This window comes from Hippocampus guttulatus, chromosome 2, assembly GCF_054856545.1.
Source record: "Hippocampus guttulatus isolate MCC_2025c chromosome 2, RoL_Hgut_1.0, whole genome shotgun sequence".
In the NCBI taxonomy this organism is placed as follows: Eukaryota; Metazoa; Chordata; class Actinopteri; order Syngnathiformes; family Syngnathidae; genus Hippocampus; species Hippocampus guttulatus.
The window spans coordinates 32,852,128-32,874,223 of record NC_141262.1 but is presented as its reverse complement, the minus strand read 5'-3'; the positions used below and the strand labels follow the sequence as shown (position 1 = coordinate 32,874,223).

The window sequence follows — 22,096 nt, the reverse complement described above, 5'->3', positions numbered from 1 at the left end:
GATTAAGATTTGCCAGTGGCAGCTGATGAGGCTTTAGTGAACAGCATGCTCACATTCACAAAGAGGTATTAGTAAATAAAAATGAAAAAAAAGACCACCCTTGCCACTTCAGTCTGTGAGGACTTGACAGCGGTTGGTTCGAGTCCAGCTTCAGATGAAAGTCTTGAAATTGGTACCAGAGTCCTGAATTTCTGGATTTCATCCAGTAGCAGTGGTTCTGTTTCAAACTAAAAAGCTTTGGAAAAGCCCCTGGTGCTATTTTGTTTTTGAAAAGCCCGGCGGTGTGACATTCATACCGAGGGTCCCGTAGCGCAGACTTGATCCAGACACCTGCCTTCACTTTCTGATTGGGTTTTATCAGTCACTTGTCACAGACAATGTCAGGAAAACAGCAGCCTGCCCGAGTGACTCAGAAATGGAGCAGTGTGGTGGGTGGAGATCATTTGCACATTTTTGATCCTCAAGCTTGAAGGTTGTGTCAGCCGAAGGCTTATTAGATTATTGTCGCTTTTGTTTTGCAACCCACTCCAGGTCCTTGTGAACCGTGTTGGCAAGTTAGAAAACATTTCATTCATTCGACATGTATCTGGAGCAACAAACCATGATGACGGCAACAAAACACAACACAAATACAATTTCACAATCCATCAAATGATGTCAATTAAAGCGAGGAAATCTTTGGAATATCTTCTGGCTTTGCGGCTTGCGTGCCATGGAGGAAAATAATGCGCTGTGTGAGACAAAACCCTCAGCTTACCGCTCCACCTGTTCATGGATCAAGGGAGGGAGAAAAATGATGCGGTACAACCGTTTAGTACAAATGAACTTGATGCCATCGGAGACAAATTCCCTTTACCACACAATGGCTAACAACCCTTTTTAATCGCAACTATGCCTTTATTTTTAAGGTTGGAGCTTCTTGAATAATTAAGGGCTAACGGACAATCGGATTTTATCTTCAATTATGTTTTTTTTTTTATTGTAACATTATAGCTTCAACCAAGATTTTACTCCCATTCTTACTGTATATCAAGGCTATGTATAAGTGATCATCGTCTAATGTAGAATACTGTATAGTACACTCTTAACATTGATGGGTCAAAAACAAAACAAAAAAATAAAAACCTGGATAAAAAATAAACCGCTCCACTATTTTGGTCAATTAAATTGGATCAAATGGCCCCGCGTAGTGAGTTGGCCTCTTTTGGACCCAAATTGCGTTATTTTATTATTATTATTATTTTTTGTGGATATCAATTACAAAGAGGCATTTGATTAAATTTAGCTTGATAGGATAATAGAAAACATAATAAATAATTCGGTTGTTATTTTTTAGGATATATTTTGCAGGAATGAACTTGAATGTAATGAACTCTCATCCATGCTGGTGTTGTATTGAGCAGAACAATTTGGCCTGGTGAAATGTCTGTGTGGAGGTATGGGTGGTTCAACCTCCCACAGCTGCTGACGTCTTGTTGCACCTTCCTGAGATCACAAACAAGTTGAGACAGATTCAACAGCACCTCGGACGCTTGCCGTGCGGAAGTGCACATCCGTTTCACAGCACTTTCTTCACGATTAGTCAACAATCAATGAACAGAATTTTTATTGACAAGTTGAACAAAAAATCTCGATGATTATGCCCATCCCTTGTACTGGCAGTGAAGTTTGACCATGAATCATGAGCAGATAGCAAATACAAGGTCACGTTAAGACCACCCACTCCTAATGTTTAACAATCTTCCACCAAAACGGCTGCTATCTGAGTGCGACACAGCCAGAGTGCAAGCCCAAAAAGGAAAATAATCTTTGGGATATGCACAAGCCACAAACCAAACGGCGTCCAATTAGGCTGCCACACATGGTGTGATAAATTGGTAATAATGTAAATGTCTATATGACAACCAAGTGTATTGGTTGCACCTGCAGGACAGCGGCCATTTGTTTTACGACTGCCAGGGCATAATGAGAAAGCAGGCACCCAGTGGGAGTGAGCCTGATTTATTTTGTTTTGTGTCACATTATCTAGCCGTCCTGTCACCTTCGAATAACGACAGCTTTATTGGATTTCGCCACTGTATGGTCACACCGACAGCCACCGCCATCAAGGGCGCTGACCAGAATTTCCTGTGGCGCCATGCTGCCCTCCCCACGGCCTCATTTGAAACTGCCAGCTGGAACTGATGAATACTAATGGCATGATGATGTTAGCAAAGCAACTTCAATGATGACTTGGAGTCCCACAAGGAAAACAAGAATGTGTCAAGCCGAGGTATATTGGCCTCAAGATATTATGACTCAAAACACATTTGCAGGATATCAATCACGTGCCAAAACAACAGGTGGTGAGACAAATCCAAACAATTTCTATTTCAGCGAATCATAACACTGAAGATTGCAGTGCAAAGGGACAATGTGCGAATATGCGCAAGAGAAAATGGCAATCAAGGGAAAAAAAGGGGGTAATCAGACAGGTGGACTGAAATTCATTTTTGCGTGTATACTCGAATCAATTTTTCACCCTGCCAGCCATTGTATACACATGTACGGTATACTCAATAAGCGATTAGATTTTTCACTTCATTAAGACATTACTAATGACTTCGGGGTCCGACTTCAACAGCGGCCCAATGGCCCGAAGCCACCACATGACTGTGCGAGGCCACCCGCGGTTCACTGACGCTAGCCCGACCAGGCCACTACAAACTCAATATAAATAAATGTGCCGAAATCAGCAAGTTCTTGCTTTTTTTTTTTTTATAACCAATATTAAATATTTTGAGTTTGTCTCCTTTATTTGAACAATCATCTTTGCTCTTTTTACCGCCACTGTGCAGATTCCATCACCCTTAATCAATGTGCATTGTGCACTCCGTACTTGCATGCATTTTGGCAACTGAATCTACATGCCTTATGATTTCATCGACCAATAGGCTATACATAATTATAAATTTCATTTAAATATTGTTTTAAATCAGAACATCCATATGATATTGAGCAGAGAGTGTCAATATTTCATAAGTAGCTGCCTTAATTTGCCAACTGACACCACAGTATGTACACGCAGGCATTTTGGCCACGAAGACGACCCGCCTCTTGACTTCATCCAACAGTAGGCCGAAATATGCCCAAATTTTACAACTATGAATTTCGTTAAGGTATTGTACACTATTGAATCACATTCTATATTTATTAACTATTTTTGATGAGTGGAAAGAGAGGATTTTTTTTGAGCAGCTGCATCAGCCACTGATGCTACTGTATACTCACGTGCATTTTTGCCACAAAGTGTACACGTGTTACAATTTAAGATAAGATAAGAAAAGATAGGATATCCTTTATTTGTCCCACACTGGGGAAATTTACAGCCTCCAGCAGCAAGAATCTACAAGTAGGCCAACAAATAAAATCCTGAATTCTGTTCAGTATTTTTAAAATCACAAAATCTACAGCCTGGAAAATGGAGATTGTGGATACATTTTCTTTTCTTCAGCAGCTGCTTTGTTCCTCCGTATTTGCGTGCATTTTGGCCGCTCAACCCACACTCTTCACTATTTCATCCACAGGCAGCCTTTATGAATTTCCTTAAGTATTGTTTTAAATCAGGGCCAGTGTCTTTTTTTTTTTTTTTTTTTTTTTTACAGAACTTGGCTCATTTTGGCTGAAAGAGCCACCACCCAAAAAGGCTGAAATGTCCGGTTCCGGACTGCCCACATTAGAAGGGTTGGTAAGGCTCATGGAAACAGCACGACAAGGGCTGTAGCAGCAAACACAGTCGAATGATATTGACTGTTTCTGTGCAAGCAGTTTATTTTTAGGACCAGCATAGTATCCCCATTTTTCAGCAGATTTTTTGCACTTTTTAGTCCAAAATCAATCACTACTTTAAAAATAAGCCCCTCTGACCCAGATGGACAAAAGATACATTTTTCCTGTTCCCACAAGCCACAGGAATACAATAGGTGGCAATTGTAAAAATACTGGTCGATATGTCACATACACCGTTTCCTCAAAGGTGCTCCAAATCCCCCAAAACCGGAATATTTATGCCCATTGCATTCCGTGTGTTAAGGTTGTCTTCACATGTACATTCAGGCATCCACCCGAGTAGTTTGACAACAGATGAACGTGCGCGACAATTATAAAGAGTAAATAGTGTGACAAAGCCAATTGGATTCCCTGCTCGTCCGTGAACACCACAAACAAGTATTTTCCAGCACAAGTAAGCTGCTTCCCCTCTCAAAGTTGGACTAGAGAGAGAGAGAGAGAGAAAGAGAGAGAGAGAGAGGAATAATTATTCAGGAAAGTCCACTCCTAGTAACATCACGTTCGGCAAAGCAGCAACGCTGCCTGAAATCTACAATAGCAAAACAGACAGCTGTTGACTGGGGCTGTTGCAATCAGGTGGGTGGGGGGTTGGGCCAGGTCCCAGACGTACAAACTCATCGCTGAGGTGAAAGAGTAGGGAGGGAAAGAGGAAGAGAACATTAATGTATCATTCACCGAAGTGCTACACCGACCCCGATTGTCCTGCTAGATGAAAACATAACTGTAATGAAAATACTATTGATCGTGGTCACTTCCTTTCAGACAGATTAGGCCGTTATCCTCTTCCCCTTTGTAGTTTGGAGGGAAAATGTAAAGTGTCAAGAGGAATCCTCTTGAGCAATACGCCATAATAACCGCGCAACCCGAAGCTACTGAAGTGCCATAGTCATTTAGAACAAAAAAATGCCAATATGTATTCCACCGGCTTGATTGAGGTCGGTGAAAAAAGTTTGAAAATTGTTTTCCCAATGGTAAATAGCCATTTCGGCAGTTCAAGTTAACCTCCGCTGGGCGGAGGCGGGACTCCTGACTTGATCCACCTCCATGATTTTGTAGCCATGTGAGTCTCCGCAGCAGCAGACATCATCTCTGCTTTGATCTCGGGACAAATCCATTGCAACTGCAGGGGAGTTGCGTTGAAGCCTCGCCGGCAAGCAAACAGCACTGGGAAAAATAACACCAACATTTAAACAACCAATGCTGAATGTTTGAACGTCTGAAATCTATTCATTAGTTAGCCCTTTGCTGTCTTGTCTCAGCGGGATCACTACTTCAATATAAAAATCTTCAGAGATGATCTGTGGTCAGTAGACCAATAACAAAGAAAAGTACCCTCAAGTGCTTGAACACGTGCGCTATTATATGGACCCGTAGGGAGACTGTGTGAACATGCATGAAAAGACACGCTCGCCAGTGAGCTAGGATAACCATCTCACGCGTGTGCAGCCCTCCTGCATTTTTAAATTAAAGGTAGCAAGATAGCGCGGCCACATCCACTGGGTGGCAACTCCCAATGATTTCCTAAAGTTTAGGAAATGGATACAACCAAAGGTCAATGGTTTATTTTTCATGATCTCTTATCACAGATGCTCACACCTTTCTGGAAAGTGTGATACACCGCTAAACCAGAGGTCCTCAACCTTTTTTTCTATACTGTACCCACTGTGTAATATTGTTTTCAGGCCAAGTATCCCATAACCCGCAAAAAGCCGTTTTGGATGGAGAGGGGTGGGGGTGGGGGTCTTAAAACAGAGTGCGGTGTCATCAGTGTTTGATTTTTTCAACTTTGGAATTCCGTTCTCGAGAACCATTTGGAAATTAAAAGATACAACTTTGAAAAATAAAAACGCAATAATTAATTCATAAGGTTTGTGCGTGCAAATACATTTATCATAGCACAGATCTGTTCTGAAATAGAAATTAATTTAATTTGAAATAAGATTGCACTCAACTGTATTCATAGAGCACCTTCAGACTGAAAACTGGAAAAAAAAACATTTAAATAAGTAACAAATAAATAAAGTAATAAATAACATCACCACCAACTGTGAACACTGAACTGAGTGTTTTTACATTTAGTGAGACATTTTTCTGAGACGGTTGGGCATGTGCTTCACTGGGGATCTTTGTCATTTCTGGTGGCATTGGCAACTGCTGTGATCAACCTCTTTTCTAACATAATTTCAAAAAGAATTTCAAATCTCACTAACCCCCATTTGAGAACCACTGCTCTATCCAATACCTGCAGACCTTTGTCTTGTTACTCACACCCGAGCTTGACATCTACTACTTCCTAGATGAATGGACATAATGATCAATTAGTTGGTTAATTGACCATCAGGAATTTTGTGAAGAGTGTGGAACCTCAGGATGAAGTTTGCCGTTTAAACAAGTTGAGCTCCACAATACCTCCACTGCGGTCCAGCTCCCCGACACCGGTATGGCAATAGGAGTTCAGAACATTCTGTCAAATTCTGCCATTTCTTGATTGCAAAATGACACAATGGTTGGAAAGTTTATAGACTTTACCCAAGAGTCAGCACACAATTAAGATGATTAGGGCACTTCCAAAGCAAGTGCAGGTCTGCAATTTGTATCAAGGGTACTCTTAAACTAGGAGGGACAGATTCTAAAACAAAAATCCAGAAAATCTGAGTCGATGATTTTTTAATAATTAATTTGTATTTCATTGCAGGACATAAGTATTTGATACATCAGACAAACAGCGCTTAATATTTGGTACAGAAAACTTGGCTTGCAATTACAGAGATTAGATGTTTTCTATAGTTCTTCACCAGGTTGTCACACACTGCTGCAGGGATTTTGGCCCCCACCTCCATACAGATATTCTGCAACGTTCAGAAGTTGCGGGGCTGTCGCTGGGCAACATGGACTTTCAGCTCTCTCCAAAGATTTTCTATTGGATTCAGGTCTGGAGGCTGGCTAGGCTCCAGACTCCAGCACCTTGAGATGCTTCATCCGGAACCAGTCCTTAGTTGCCCTGGCTGTGTTTCGGGTCGCTGTCATGCTGGACCACCCAGCCACGACCCATCTTCGATGCTCTTACTGAGAGAAGGAGGTTGTTGGCCAAGTCGTCCCGTGCCCTTTGCAGAAAAGCATCCCCAAAGAATGATGTTTCTACCTCGATGCTTCACAGTTGGAATGATGTTCTTGGCGTTATACTCATCCTTCCTCTTCCTCCAAACACGGTGAATGGAATTTTGCCCCAAAGGTTCCACTTTTGTCACATCAGACCACATGACCTTCTCCCATCCTCCTCTGGATCATCCAGATGTTCATTGACAAACTTCAGACAGGCCTTGACATGCGCTGGCTTGGTCAGGAGGACCTTGTCTGCACTGCAGGATTTTAAGCCATGTCGGCGGTGTGTGTTACCGATTTCTTTGACACTGTAGTTCCAGCTCTATTCAGGTCATTCACCAGGTCCTGCCGCGTAGTTCTGGGCTTATTCCTCACCATCCTCAGGATCATTGATGCCCCACGAGGAGATCTTGCATGGCGTCCCAGACCAAGGGAGATTGACCGTCATCTTGAAGTTCTTCCATTTTCTGATAATTGCACCAACAGTTGTTGCCTTCACATCAAGCTGATTGCCTATTGTCCTGTTGCCCATCCCAGCCTTTTGCAGCTCTACAATTTTATCCCTGATGTCCTTGCACAGCTCTCTGGCCTTGGCCATTGCGGAGAGGTTGGAGTTTGTTTGATTGAGTGTGTGGACGGGTGTCTTTTACACAGTTAAAGAGTTCAAACAGATGAAGTTAATACAGGTAATGAGTGGAGAACAGGAGGGCTTCTTAAAGAAGAACTCACAGGTCTGTGGGAGCCTAAATTCTTAATGCTTGATAGGGGATCAAATACTTATTTCCTGCAATACATCCATCCATCCATTTTCCGAACCGCTTGATCCTCACTAGGGTTGCGGGGGGGTGCTGGAGCCCATCCCAGCCGTCTCCGGGCAGTAGGTGGGGGACACCCTGAATCAGTTGCCAGCCAATCGCAGGGCACACAGAGACGAACAACCATCCACGCCCACACTCGCACCTAGGGACAACATAGAGCGTCCAATCAGCCTGCCATGCATGTTTTTGGAATGTGGGAGGAAACCGGAGCACCCGGAGAAAACCCACGCAGGCCCGGGGAGAACATGCAAACTCCACACAGGGAGGCCGGAGCTGGAATCGAACCCGGTACCTCTGCACTGTGAAGCCGACGTGCTAACCACTGGACTACCGGGCCGCCCTTCCTGCAATACAATGCAGCTTAATTATTTAAAAATCATGGACTGGGATTTTCTGGATTTTTGTTTTTAGATTCTGTCCCTCATAGGCGAAGAGTACTTTTGGTATAAATTACAGGCCTCTACCTGCTTTGGAAGTGGGAAAACCAAAAAAAAAATCAGCAGTGTATCAAATGCTTGTTCTCCCTACTGTATGTAGTTCACATTTAATTTGAAATAGAAAAAAAATAGTTGCATTGAATTACAGCTGTAGATGTTTAAGGAGCTACAAACATTTGCAATTTGAAATTAACGAGGGGGAAAAAAGGGTTTGGCGTTTGCAATATAACCTAAACAAACCATAGGCCCATCTGAAAGGCTTTCAAGGGCAAATGCGTGCATTGAACCAGGTGCAATTTGCACTGTGGAAAAATGGATAGGAAAAAAAAATAGAAGCAACTGGAACATGTTCCGTTTCAATCTGTGTTCATTTCAAGACCATTCCATTTCAAGGGGAAGTTATTTACACGTCAAGGTGTCATTTCTTCCGCTAAGCATCCAAACGTTAAGGGTGAATTAATAAATCTACCTGGAGAAATATCACGAGCACGACCTCCGCAGTGACGCGGTGTGGACATAATGTTGACGAGGTTGGCATCCTTTTACACGCCAAAGTCTTGAAATACAGTCAAACCTCGGTTTTCGAACGTCTGTTCTCGACCAAATCGTTTTTTAATGCGACCAATTTCGAGTTTTTAATGCCTCGGATTACGACTGAAAATCGGTTCTCGAAGAAACTGAGCTCACTTGAATGCGCCACTTGACTCCTCTCGCCTTCCTTACACGAGGAAGTGACGCTTCCTCGTGTAGCGTTCCATTGTGAGCAGACGTGTTCAATAAAGATTTTTTTTTTTTTAAAGAGCTTGATTTCGGTTTTCGAACAAATCGGTTTTCGAACAGGCTTCTGGAACGGATTATGGTCGAAAACCGAGGTATGACTGTAAATGTAAAACCTGCTACAATGTCGAGTGTGCACTGGCGCTTTCTATCGCTACTTGTGTATATGCATAAGCGATCCTTGCGGTGAAATAAAACCGTCACTAAAAACTGAACAAATACGGCAGAGTCGAAGATACAAGTGTCACAGGAGCTTTGATGGCAAGAACCCAACATGCAACAGAATTAAAGAGGGTATTACAGCTAACTAAACCTGTGGGTCTCAGCAACGTCCATAGGGAGACTTGGATACATGCTGTGTGACCTCCGAAATTGGGAGAAATAAGAGAAACCAGCCTGACTTTGAAGAAAAATCTCATTAAGTCTTTTGGGTTCACAACATACTGTCTGTGGGGGAGAAAAGCCTTATTAAACATATTTAATGCTGTCACCACCACTAGATGCTCAGGCTCGGAGCACTGCAGCATTTATTGACACTGGGAGGGCTAGTGTTCTCCCGCTCATGTTTTGACTCCGAGTGTCATGAAAACAAAGATTTAGTGCGACATCGCTGATGCCAACTTTTGCACTGCCATGCTTTGCAAAAACATGGCCTGGCTCAGAATTCCGAGGCAATGCCGAAGACAAAATTACAACACAAAATAGCATGAACGGTTCAGTGAGTTTCTCAAACCAGACGCACATTTTGTTTCAGGATTCAACCTTGGGAGAAGAGCGTGATACTATAAAGGAAGCGCGACTTGGGCTAGTTTCGGCACAGGGTGACATCTGGGATGGTGCACAGCTGTCAATCATTTTGCCCCTGTTCGCTGGGGCTATACCTTCTATTGAGATTGCTATTCTAATGAATAGCAATCAAACAACGATCCCAAATTGACACCATTTTCTTTTTCTTTCTCGACACTCATCATGAGAGAGGTCCACATCTCCCAAAATGCTTGAAAACGACCGTTCAAAAGTTGAAGTTGAAGAAAGGTTTCATGCCCGCATCCTTCTTTTACCCCGACATTGAGTGGCTAGGACAGCATTAAACTACGTAAATAGATTCACATTTGACTGCAGGCAGCCATACGAAAAAAGGGATTTTGCATTGTTTTCGGTACTCGTAAATTTGCATCTAATCAAAATGAAGTGAGAATAAAGCATTTATCACAGCCAATATGCAGCTAATTTTTTGTACCCACAGAAAATTTTCATAATTGGTCATTCAAACATCTACTCTCATGAATTTGCACAAAGTTTTGTTTTAACAACTCTCAAACTGTAGTTTTCCCAGTTCTTTTGTTGATGAGCTCGTGGAAGCAGTCAATGACTAGCCCATGAAAGAGTTTCATTTTGTATTAATTCATTCAGTAAATTCATGTCACGAATAATACCCTGCCGGAGCTTATGCAACAAGAGTCTCATCACATGATCCGCTCCTGTTCCGGGATCTGTCTCTGTCCGTCATAAAATGGTTCATAGTCTTCCAGTCAATTTGCTCAAGATATATGCAAACTTTGACCAGGGGCACAGGCTGAAGTTTTTTAGTGGGAATGACCTAAAAAGGGATGGTCATATGATGATGATGATGATGCACACGTACTTACATGCATTTGCATAAGATAAGAAAACCTTTATTAGTCTCGCAATGGAGAAATTCCCAATTCACAGCAGCAAAGTTATGAAAGGAAGAAGTAGAACAACAAAATATAGGAGCTGCTGGAAAGGCAGCCACTCTCGCGGCGCCATTTTGAAGTCAAAATAACAAAAACAACACAACACAACACGTAGGACACAGACAGTCGTGCAATCTTCACCACTTTTCTGCATACACTTTGTTGTCTGAAGCAGTTATAGATGAAAGAGGAGAGGATCAAAGTGTCCTTTCACCAGTGGATCAGAGACGTGCCTGTCAGCTCACAACTCAGCGATTGTGAGTTCTGTCTTGGATATGCAGTGTACATGGCTCAGAAGTCATTGTTTATCATACCATCCGCGGTCAGGATTTCATGAACTAAAACACCCATTGACAGAACTTTTCCCGACACATATAACGCATATAGGAACATATATCTCAGGAAAAAGCAACAATTTCCTGATCATAAATTCTTGTTTTGGTTTGTTTTTTTTGCTTTTTTTGGGTGCACTGATTTGCTAGTTAACAGTCAGTCGGGGTGAGAAATTGTCACTAACGGCCAACGCCATTTTGCATACTGCCGATTTCCCGCTCATCCATTTAAATCAAAGCCGAGAACCGCAATGGCAATCTCCTGATTCTTCACTATTCTATTCTGCTCTTCATTTCAGTTTGTTCCTGATTGGTATGTGTGTGCATTTGACATTGGACTTTGTGATAAGCAATGACTTCTTAGCCATGTTGACTGCATGCTAGGGTGTGAAATATTTCATTTTTATGAAAGAGTTTGTGTGCAACTCAAGACTTATTCAGATCGAGGGTCACTCTACTTATAAATGCATGGTGGCCGAGCATCCAAGCGCCGCAGTGTAATGCCACCATGTGGAAATGGCAGTAAGGCAGAAGTAATTACGTGCTAGACAGAATCACACAACACACTATCCAGAATGTGACGATAGTTGCTAAAATTTAATTTTGTGAATGAACATCAACTTTTCAAGAAGGGAAATCCAATCCAATCCATCCAATTTCCGAACCGCTTGATCCTCACTAGGGTCGCGGGGGGTGCTGGAGCCTATCCCAGCCGTCTCCGGGCAGTAGGCGGGGGACACCCTGAATCAGTTGCCAGCCAATCGCAGGGCACACAGAGACGAACAACCATCCACGCCCACACTCACACCCAGGGACAATTTAGAGCATCCAATCAGCCTGCCATGCATGTTTTTTGGAATGTGGGAGGAAACCGGAGCACCCGGAGAAAACCCACGCAGGCCCGGGGAGAACATGCAAACTCCACACAGGGAGGCCGGAGCTGGAATCGAACCCGGTACCTCTGCACTGTGAAGCCGACGTGCTAACCACTGGACTACCGGGCCGCCCAGAAGGGAAATCATATAATACAAATTGTTGTTTTGTGTTTGTATCTTGGAATGCAAAATCCAACTGCAGATCCTGCATGTGAATACAAAAGTGTGTATTTCAGCATACAGTAGGGCTGGATGATTATGGACAAAATCTTGACCAACATAACACTACTAAGCAAGAAACATGGTGTATTCAGGGTACTTTCGCAACATTGGGAATGCGCGGCATCGTTCTGTGCATGAATCGTTTTTCTTTGATTATAAGAGAAACTAAAATCGAAATCATGGTTGGATTTCAACAATTTAGTTCCTCCTCATTATTGAAGGGGCTAGCAATTTAGCTTCAAGCATATGGCCCTATAATTGTTCTTTGGTTTATATCTGTCATGACACTTCTCTATAGGTTTGCGGCCACTGTCACAAATGAAAGCCTGCGGCCTTCGTGGGGTCACCATTTTCTTTTCAGTAGCTCACACAACCAGCCTTTGTTCCTCATAGCACAATCTGCAGATGCCATTAGTGGCGAGGGAGACAGTGATATTTAGTGACAGCCAATGACTCTTGTGGTAAAGAAAGTGCCCCGAAGTCATCAGAGTGTCACATACACAGCCAAAATACACATGGCCCATTCTGTGAGTCCACCTTTGTTCTTGCTATCTGTGGACAGGAGGCTAACTCTGCGAGGGGGGCGTCAGGTGGGCATCACCCGCCACAGGCCAAGTTGTACCACAGCGCAAAGCTGACAGCCCTGCTTGTCAAACATGCTGCACGACAATACAAAGGGGAAAATTAGCAGAGAAGCGTGCCTCTGATTTTGCTGCAAGAGGCAGTTTTTTTGTCTTCGCATTACGTTTGTGACTGCTGTCCTGACATTTATGGCCTGAGCTCAAAAACATGCAGAAATTCAGTAGGCTGCTGGGAGGAATGATAACAGAGGAGCTACATGGCCTGTTTGGGGCTGATAACTCAGACTCAGCATAAATCAAACACCTTCTGGCCATTCAAATAATTCGTAGTTGGGCATCATCTGTTGAGAGGGGGGTAGAAGAAATCACAGCAAGAATGTATCATCCATCCCAAATGAAATGTGCAGACATGTCAAATTATATCTTCCCAATGAAAGACTCGTGCTGTGTCGCATTACTTTTTTTTTCTTCAAGACATCATTCAAAGAAGCTAGTTTCAACACTGCAAATTGGCCACAACTGTAACTTTTGCAGCTACCTCATTTTCAGATGCCAAATGGTGAGAACACATTTTTATTTCCGCTCCCATTAGGTACCGAAACGAACCAATGGCATTTAATGACATTTAGTTTTTGTTCCCTTGGGGCCATCTAACTTCGGCCAACACAGAGTAAATCAACTTGTGGCTCATTTGTGGAATGAAAAAAAAAGGAAAAAAACGCAATGTGCAAACAATACCACAGACCACTCTATAGGCACTTAATAGCTTCGCTTTGCTCCGTCATGCTTATGGGACTTGGGAGACAGCTGTTTGCTTTAGGACCATCCGGCTGTTGGAGGCTCCATGCATTAACAATGGCTGAACACAAAATGGCACCCAGTTAAGAGATGTACAGTGAGACGTCAATTTAACAGACCCTCGCTCCAGAAAAATGGTGTCCGGTTGACTCCAAAAGCTCCTTTGTACCTGTGCAATACCTTTCAAAGTACTGTATTTTAGTGCCAGAACTGAATTGAATGGGGCACAATTCGCCACAACACCAGCAAATGAACAGACTTTCACCTCAAAGGTAAAAATGATAGGCTGGACATAAGCTTAGCATCGCCATAAGCACACAGTTCACATCTAGGCATTCATGTGTATGGCTGTTTTTGTACTCAGTGGCTTGTCATGTACACATCTCTCCAACTATTTTTAGTGCCTTACTTTTTTTTTTTTTTTTTGTAAAGCTCGTATCGATGGAATCTAATCATAACAGAGGTAGAAAAAAAAAAGGAATCGCTCATTCGGTGGCTCATGAACGTGAAGTACGCCATGAGCCTCATGCCCATGCACCAAAAAGGCTATGTTTGGACCAACTTTAAAACTTTCCAAACAGTTGCAATTGTTTTTTTAAAAACATTTATTTGCAATACTTTTTGAGTACAGGAGGCAATTTTAAGCCACGAAAATAATGTAGTACTTCGATGTAACAGGGAATCAGCCATAAAGGCCCTCGCGTCAATTAGTCCTCTGTAGACAGATGGAAGCTTTATGACGCAGCATTGAGCTCGGTGCTAGAAGTGCTTTTAAGAGACTTTTGGAAGTCAAGGTTTTCAATGAACAAGGAGGCCGTGAGGGAGAAGACCACAAAAACAAAACAAAAAAAACCCACACATTTCAGCATCCCGTTCGCCTTTAATGAGTGTTTGAGGGCTGAGGGAATGGACTGATTAATATAAATGGAATGTGAAAGGTAAGACAAGCCTGATAAAAGAGCTGAAGGCTGCTGAGCTAAAAGCGCCTTTTGTAGATATTAGAATCGTTATCCAAGTTAGAGAGTCTTTTATATCTACATGGGACTGAATTTAATCTTCAGCCTGTGAACACGAGTGGGACAAATCCTTTCTTATAAATCTGGACAGGGACTGGGAGACTTCCACAGCCAAGTGTACAGGGATAAAAGATGCCAATGATCTGGAAATGATTACTTCTCTTACTTCTTTTGAAAAAGCCATGGATTTTCCCAGTGCAGGAAACGACAGAAATATAATGGAAATTTTCAATAAAGAGGCACTTTCAACAATGACATTTACAACAACAATCAGCCTTGAGTTACGTAATCATCACTTTGGTGGAAATTTCAAAGCAAAGCCGTAAGAAGCACATGTGGCAGACCAAGAAATTAGCTTGTTGATGACTCCTCCTGAAACAAATGTACCCAACTTTTCACCCAAGAACTTGGGGGACAAATCAAAAAAAGAGAAGTAATTGTTTTTGCAGAACAAACTTGAATATCATTTTTTTTCCCTAAACCAACAGACCATCGGTTAAAGACACACAAATAACGAGAAAAGAAACAGTCAATATATTAGCAGATCGGTGTTGTTTGAGCCACGGGGTTTAGTTTATGAGACATATCGAATTACTAGTTATGTGGGAGTTGATGCGTACTCTTGTGGGGATGTGCTGTTAGTCAAAACAATAAAAAGTGAAAGAGGGGTCAGACCGTGGAGGTAAATTACGGATAACATCAGTTACAAATGTGCTCAGTCCCCTTGTGTTTGCTCTTTTAAGCTTTATTTACTGCCATTCCTCATCTGAAAGGCAAAATGGAAAGAGTGTAATGAAGAATGTTAAAGTACACCGTTTTCCTTCATCTCTCGGGAAAATGTTTGCAGGGACATTTTTTTTTTTTTTTTTTTTACAAAAGAACTATTTCCTTGTGGATTAAGTCACGAGTGTTCTATACAGATAATCCTGTGCAGGATTGAAAATGAGGAGACAACTTCGCTGTTTTTAGCCGACCGGAGTAAATGGCCTGAAACAGGAAGTCATGACGTTAAGGTTATGTTTCAAATTAGGCTTTAGAACGAGGATTTGGGTTTGATTCTAGGAATGAAAAATAGGTTCACAATTCATAAAAGTGAGATTAATCTTCTGAACCATTTGACCAATATTAGCTGTTTGATCTACTTTTTTTAAACACAATATAACATAAGACAAATGACATTACAACCCCCCTCCCCCCAAAAAAGGGTGCTGATATATGTTAAAACAGTGTGTCTCTGTTGTTGTAAGCATTAAGATATTTATTATTTCCAGCCATTAACTGATCCGCTTTATCCTCATGAGGGTCACGGGCATGCGAGAGCCTTTCCCAGCTACCTTCAGGCAGCAGGTGGGGTCCACCGTGAACTGGTTGCGAGCCAATCAAAGGGCACATATAGACAAACAACCACTCACACTCATAATCACACCTAAGAACGATTTTAAAGCGTTCAATCAACCTACCATGCTTGTTTTTGGAATGTGGGAGGAAACCGAGCACCCAGAGTTTCTTTTTGAATCGGTTACCTGAATTTCATTCGGCCAAGTATCAGAATCGTCATTGGTCGGGCCCTACACAAGATGACAATGTTTTTGAGGGCAGAAATAAATTGGGTCATCATTTTCACAAGCAGAGGAAAATTTCACAAATCTAAAGTGCTCGAATGGAGAACTACTGTCTCTTGCACTCACATTGGCCACACACGGTGGGCCCTTTTTTGATCATACGCTTAGGATTATTCGACTACAAACTGTTGATTTCACACTTTACCGTTAACTCCTTAGGCTAAACACAATTCAATACGCTGCTATGTAGTCATAAAAATCAACCTTTGGCGACATTTACGACCGTTGTTGTGGGATTAATTTGAGATCCCTACAGCCCACTGGACTTGTTCAGGAAAAGGGCAGATGCCATAAAAAAAAAACGACAACCATGAATTGTCTGATAGAGTAGCCAGGGGCAATCTGCAAGGGCAGGTTACATAAATGAATCAAGGGCAGTCGCTGGAATAGATGAAGAAATAGAATAAAATAAAAATAAAAACACTCCCTAAAGTGGACTTTTAATGGAAACAAATAGTTGCTGCTCATTCATCAAGTGTGCAATCACACAAGTAAATCCTTTGTGAGCTGCTGTTTCTGTGAGTCAACCATTGACATGTTAACTTCACTTGCCTTGGAAACATCGTGACTTTGCTTTAAAAGACGTTAGCATGGTTCCATTTAGTACTTTTTTCGAAGAAATACTTACACGTGCTTCAATGACGGGTTATAGCTTCAATCTCTTTGGGATGAAACCCACAATTGCTTCCGATGGCATCATGTGGTTAACTTCCCTCATTTTTGGGAATTTCAGTGGGAGGCAACGGTGTAAGAAGTCCTGACCACCATGAAACTAGAAAAGCTTGATCTAAATTAATCCCATTTAACATTCATGTGGGGGAAAAAAATGGAAGTGAAACACCCTCAATTGTATCCTCCTCCTATGCCTGATGGGATGCTCACAAGTGAGCGTAAATGCGTCGGCCCCGTACAGTATAAAAGGATGAATGAAGTCATTAGAGGAGCCGATAACAATATCGTATGACCAGAGCTCATTCAGAGGCCCATGTACATTAAATCGCTGCTTGAAATTGGACACCGACGTGCATTTATCCAATGACTCCCACAGTGAACAAATGCATTCTTTTCGGGTATCTTGTCGAGTAGACGTTGGCTGTCTTTGGTGTGTTCGAAAAACGAAGCGAACAAAATCAGACTTCTCAATAACTTGAGCAGACCAGACGCTCACAAAAGAATGACAAATCCGCAATGTGTCTGGAAAAGCTCTCTCAAGGCAGTAACAGGACTCTAGTCAGGTGCCCAATTAGGATAAAATATCAATAACTTCTACAGTGGTGCCGGTGACATCATGCCGTCCTTTTTGATATTAACACCGTGTGTCTTTTTTGCCTCTTTAGCATTATATGTCACGCTGATCTCACTCCGTCCCCAGCAGATCCAAACCAAGAAACCCAATCACGAAAGAAAGGAATGAACATAGGGATGCTTCAAGAGAGTTGTCATAAGAAAAGGCCAATATCAATCCTAGGAAGCCGAGACAGAGGGACTTTCTCATAGGGAATACTAGCTTGTCAATCATGTCTGTCTTCAGACAACACCTCTCACAATTTATAATGTTGCTCAATGTATTAAAAAGGTGTTGTTTCACAAAGTGGAACATGGTGGTGCTGCCTTGCTTTGTTGCAATTTTTGCACAATCTGCGCAACATCTAGCTCCTGTTTAGGTACTCTTTTTTTTAATGCAAAATAAATGGAGGATGACTTTGTGTTTGTCACGTAATCTGTCAAATGTTCAGATACTGCTGCGGCCTTATCTTCCTGACAGAGAAATCTACAAGTAAAATGATATAAGGTTTCAAGTTTCATTTAATTTGGGCATGTCGAGACGTTCTGGAGTGTATTCAGCATTGGCGGATGCAGGTCTGTCAAGGAGGGGAAGCTCAATTTTGGCCGACATCCTAAAATGTGTGCGTTTAGTTATATGTGAATTCTACTCTTTGTTCCTTTTCAAAAAACAAAAAAAAAAAAATGAAAAGGATGCCTTCACCATAAGATCGGTGATTGGCTCATTTCACTGTCAATCAAAAAGAGATTCAACCTCAGCGAGCTCATCCAATCATCATGCAGAAAAGCGCTGTGGACGCTCAGCATCCACACAGTTGAAAGCAAAGCGAAGCTGCGGGAATGAATGAGAAGAGAGTCGCTTCGTAACCAGTAATAAGAAGCTGATTCGGAGCAAAGGTTGAGCGCATTGTAGCGCATATTTAGTCAATGACATGTACACACAATTGTACGTATACACATATATTTGATCACTTACTTTTTGACATTTTAGAGGAAGCTGAGCTTCCCTCGCAGTCTTAGAGCAATCGCCTCTGGTATTCAGCGCCCCCAAATGTCTGTGCGCAAGGTGTCGGTCGTTTCGGGCGGAGGGCTTTTTGAAGTCCACAGTAATCACATTAAAGCAAGGGTGCGAACAGATGTAAGGAGGCTCGACTCGACTCGGCTTGGAAGCGGGAGTAAACAGTTTAGGAACGAAGTGTTTTAGAACATCAAAAGACAGTTTGGGAACTGGTAATAAGTGTCCTGCCCTGGTGAACATTGGTCATCCGCGAAGTCTGCGACTTGCTTATTCGTGGCAGACCAGACATGAAGGTGTCAGTGGTTCAAAGCTTGACAAAAGTAATCAAATCACTGCCGAGGGGCCGGACTGGGGGCGTGGTATGCAAATATCGGGGGCAGTGTTTTTCTTGTATTTTGCATATAAGATAAGAAAACCTTTATTAGTCTCGCAATGGAGAAATTCCCGATTCACAGCAGCAAAGTTATGAAAGGAAGAAGTAGAACAACAAAATATAGGAGCTGCGCCATTTGAAGTCAAAATAACAAAAATAACACAACACAACACATAGGACACAGAGAGTCGTGCAATCTACACCACTTTTTTGCATACACTTTGTTGTCTGAAGCAGTTATAGATGAAAGAGGAGAGGATCAAAGTGTCCTTTCACCAGTGGATCAGAGACGTCATGATGAAAAGGTGCACACGTCTGCTACAAGCTAAGTTTTGAAAGCAAACACGAAGCTGTAGCGTCCATTGACGAAAAGAGATTAGTTCACTTCTCCTGTCCCACGTAATCCGCTTCAAACTCCAAGCCGCGACTCCCAGTTCCAAATCCGCATCGGCGCGCCGCGCTAACGCTCCTTTCTTCTCATCGTCGGCTCCTCAAGACTTACATCCATCCAGCCGCAGACCGTTCAACAGCACCGATCTCTCCGCTGAACAAAGCGGGGCTGTGAAAAATGCTGCCCATTACAGGCGCAAGACACAAGCGCCCCGGGACTGTCCAGCAACGACAGTCAAATGGCGCCGACATTCCTCCCAGTCAAAAACAGTGCTGGTATACCCATGCTGCCGAGAAGGCGCAAGCACCAATCACAGAGTCTCCTCCTTGATGAATGTCGTGGGCACATATGTAAACAATACAAGTTTGACGAGGAGCATGAGGAACTTCGAGCAACTACCGTCGTTCGTTCTGGGAAACCGTGCTTCCGTCGACCGCAAAGACAATCTTCCCTGTGTGTCGAGTCTTTTGTTTAACTTTGTTCGGGTATAACCCTGACATTACCGCATTGAAAATCATTTCCCCGCTTTGTATGATGTGTGTCTCCCTCACTGCTGCCTCGCTCCCTCCCTCGTGTTTGGCATCGGGTGCCTCTGCTGTTGTTTCACGGCAAACATTAATTGAGGTTCGTCATTGCTGTAAAAATATTTACGACTGCCTGAATTCTACAAGCAAGTGCGTGCATACATAGATACGTGCGTATATACACACGCATGTATATACACCAAACAGCTAGATAGAGGCATACCACTTTTATCTCCACCATGGATGTAATTATCCCCCGTAAATGATTGGCTCACATTGTAAAAGTCAAGTTCCCAATTTTTCATTCTTCCTCAAATGAATGCTCAAACATCAGCAGGTAAATATCAAAAGCAATGCTCATTTATAGATGTCTTGAATTTTAAGCATGGAAGGAAATTGTACACTTTGATTCAACATAAATGCGCTGCCAGTGCAGACTTAAAACGAGGGGGCCTCAATCAAGTGCAAGGCGCTTTGCAGATAGCAACGGCTTGATCCCAATAGCAGCTACAAGTGTGTTACCTTCATTCATTGTGCTGCATTTGACATTCTTTTTCCGCAAAGGGCATTGACCAAAAATAAATAAATAAATCGGCTGCCTAATTTTTCATCTGTAATGTCAAAACCTAGTTTCAATGAACTGGAAAAAGGACTTGTTTTGGGAAAACAATATCAGAAGGACCTCCATAGTTCAAAGAGGCTGCTCCCTCACCGTTCCACATCAAGGATAAATGATAAATGTTTTCACGTTTTGTGGGAGACAAATCTGAACAGCATATTAATTTGGAAGGAAACATTGGGAATAAGTGGACAAGATCCATTTACATATGTGTTACTAATGCAAAAGGTAAAGGGGAAAAAAAACTAATGATGTTGAATGAATACCAAATTAAAAGGCATTTTGTGATTTTTTTTAAAAATACATTAAACATGTTTAAAGAAGAGTGTTGAAGAATGTGACAACAATTTAGGACTGAATTATCAGCTTGTCAAGATGTACAAAAGAGCATTAAACACTTTGTCACCATCCCTGTTGTGTGGAATTTTTGGACGAGGCTAAAATAGGGAGCGGTCACGCATTCGGGCGACTGGCATGAGTGTGCCCTGCACGACAACTCAAGTACTATGCGCCTTCACTCCGTCAGCGGCTATTCAGCACAAGTGGCGCTTGCTTAGCCCATTTCTACCACTACAGCATGCAGTTACCCATCAAGCGTTGCCAACAACAGAACACCCCCCCCCCCAACCCCCCCAAGTGTTTTTGGGTGTTGCCGCATCTATGCCAAGCAGTGGAAGTCCCGGGCACATCGCTGGCCGAGCACTGTCACGAGACACGTGAAGGTGAATCATTTTATTTGTATTTTTTATTTTAAATCATCAAGGGGAATCTGCTAATGGCGCGGCTTTGGCAGCCTGACAGTGCACCACGGTCGGCCACAACTCTGCCATTGGCCAGCTGAATTGCAACAGAGTCAAAGGAGGGGAAAATTGTCTCCATTGTCTCTGTGGCCCGTGAAAGAGCCGGGAGGAGAAGGCATGGACTTGATTGACAGGTGAAGGTCGGCTTCAGTTGACATACCCACACAGTCCTGCAGGTGGAAGGCAGCTTCCATTTTTAAAAAATCATTTTGGAGCTTTATGTTATACACTTGCCTATTGTTTTTTTCCTCATTTGAATTTAGCGACCGTGTTCATAAATTGCAAATGTCTCCATTGTGGGACAAATAAAGATTTTCTTATCTTAATACTCTTGGTGGTGGCGTGTCAAATTGACAAACCCTTTTGGGGGTTTTTTTGGTCACTTTACAGGTTCTTAAACCAACCCCCTCGAACCTCACATAGCAAAACATGCTGTATAGGCTTTAATATGCTCTTGGGGTCAGTGCTCTGTTGACTCAGTTGAATTGGCTTCCCTAAGGCATCAGTGCCTGCACACGACATAATTAGAAAAGGTCATTGTGCCTCCTGTCTCGTCACCAGAATCACTTCAATATGACAAATTCGGGGTCAGGCGGCGACAGATCTCCCTTAAGATACCCTTGCCAATCAAGACCCGGCACAATAAAGCTCTAAACGGAGTTTTCTAATGATGTTTCGTACATTTTGACCTGCTTCATAAGGGGAAGCATACCAATGAGCTACACAACTGGAAGAAGGTGTATTTTTTTGTCAAGGTTGAGCGAGCAGCATAATTGCAGTGTTTCTGTCATGTTCTTGATGCATTAATTTGCCTTGTTAACAATATGTCGAATATCTTCCTTTGAGACTGATCTTATGGGTATGGTATCGAGTCAGGGAGTCATCAGTTCCACAAAAACATCTTGGCTGCGGGAAAATAAAAATAACAACAACACTGATAACTGCCAGTTGGAATCAATTG

General features: G+C 42.5%; 1 protein-coding gene and 1 pseudogene across 2 annotated transcripts in view; both read right to left on the bottom strand.

The window, feature by feature from the left end:
- The window catches only part of unc5a (unc-5 netrin receptor A), a 196,770-nt gene that overhangs the window by 164,729 nt on the left and 9,945 nt on the right, over positions 1 to 22,096 (bottom strand). The window lies entirely within an intron of this gene.
- Positions 6,821 to 7,528, bottom strand: LOC147209631 (uncharacterized; annotated as a pseudogene).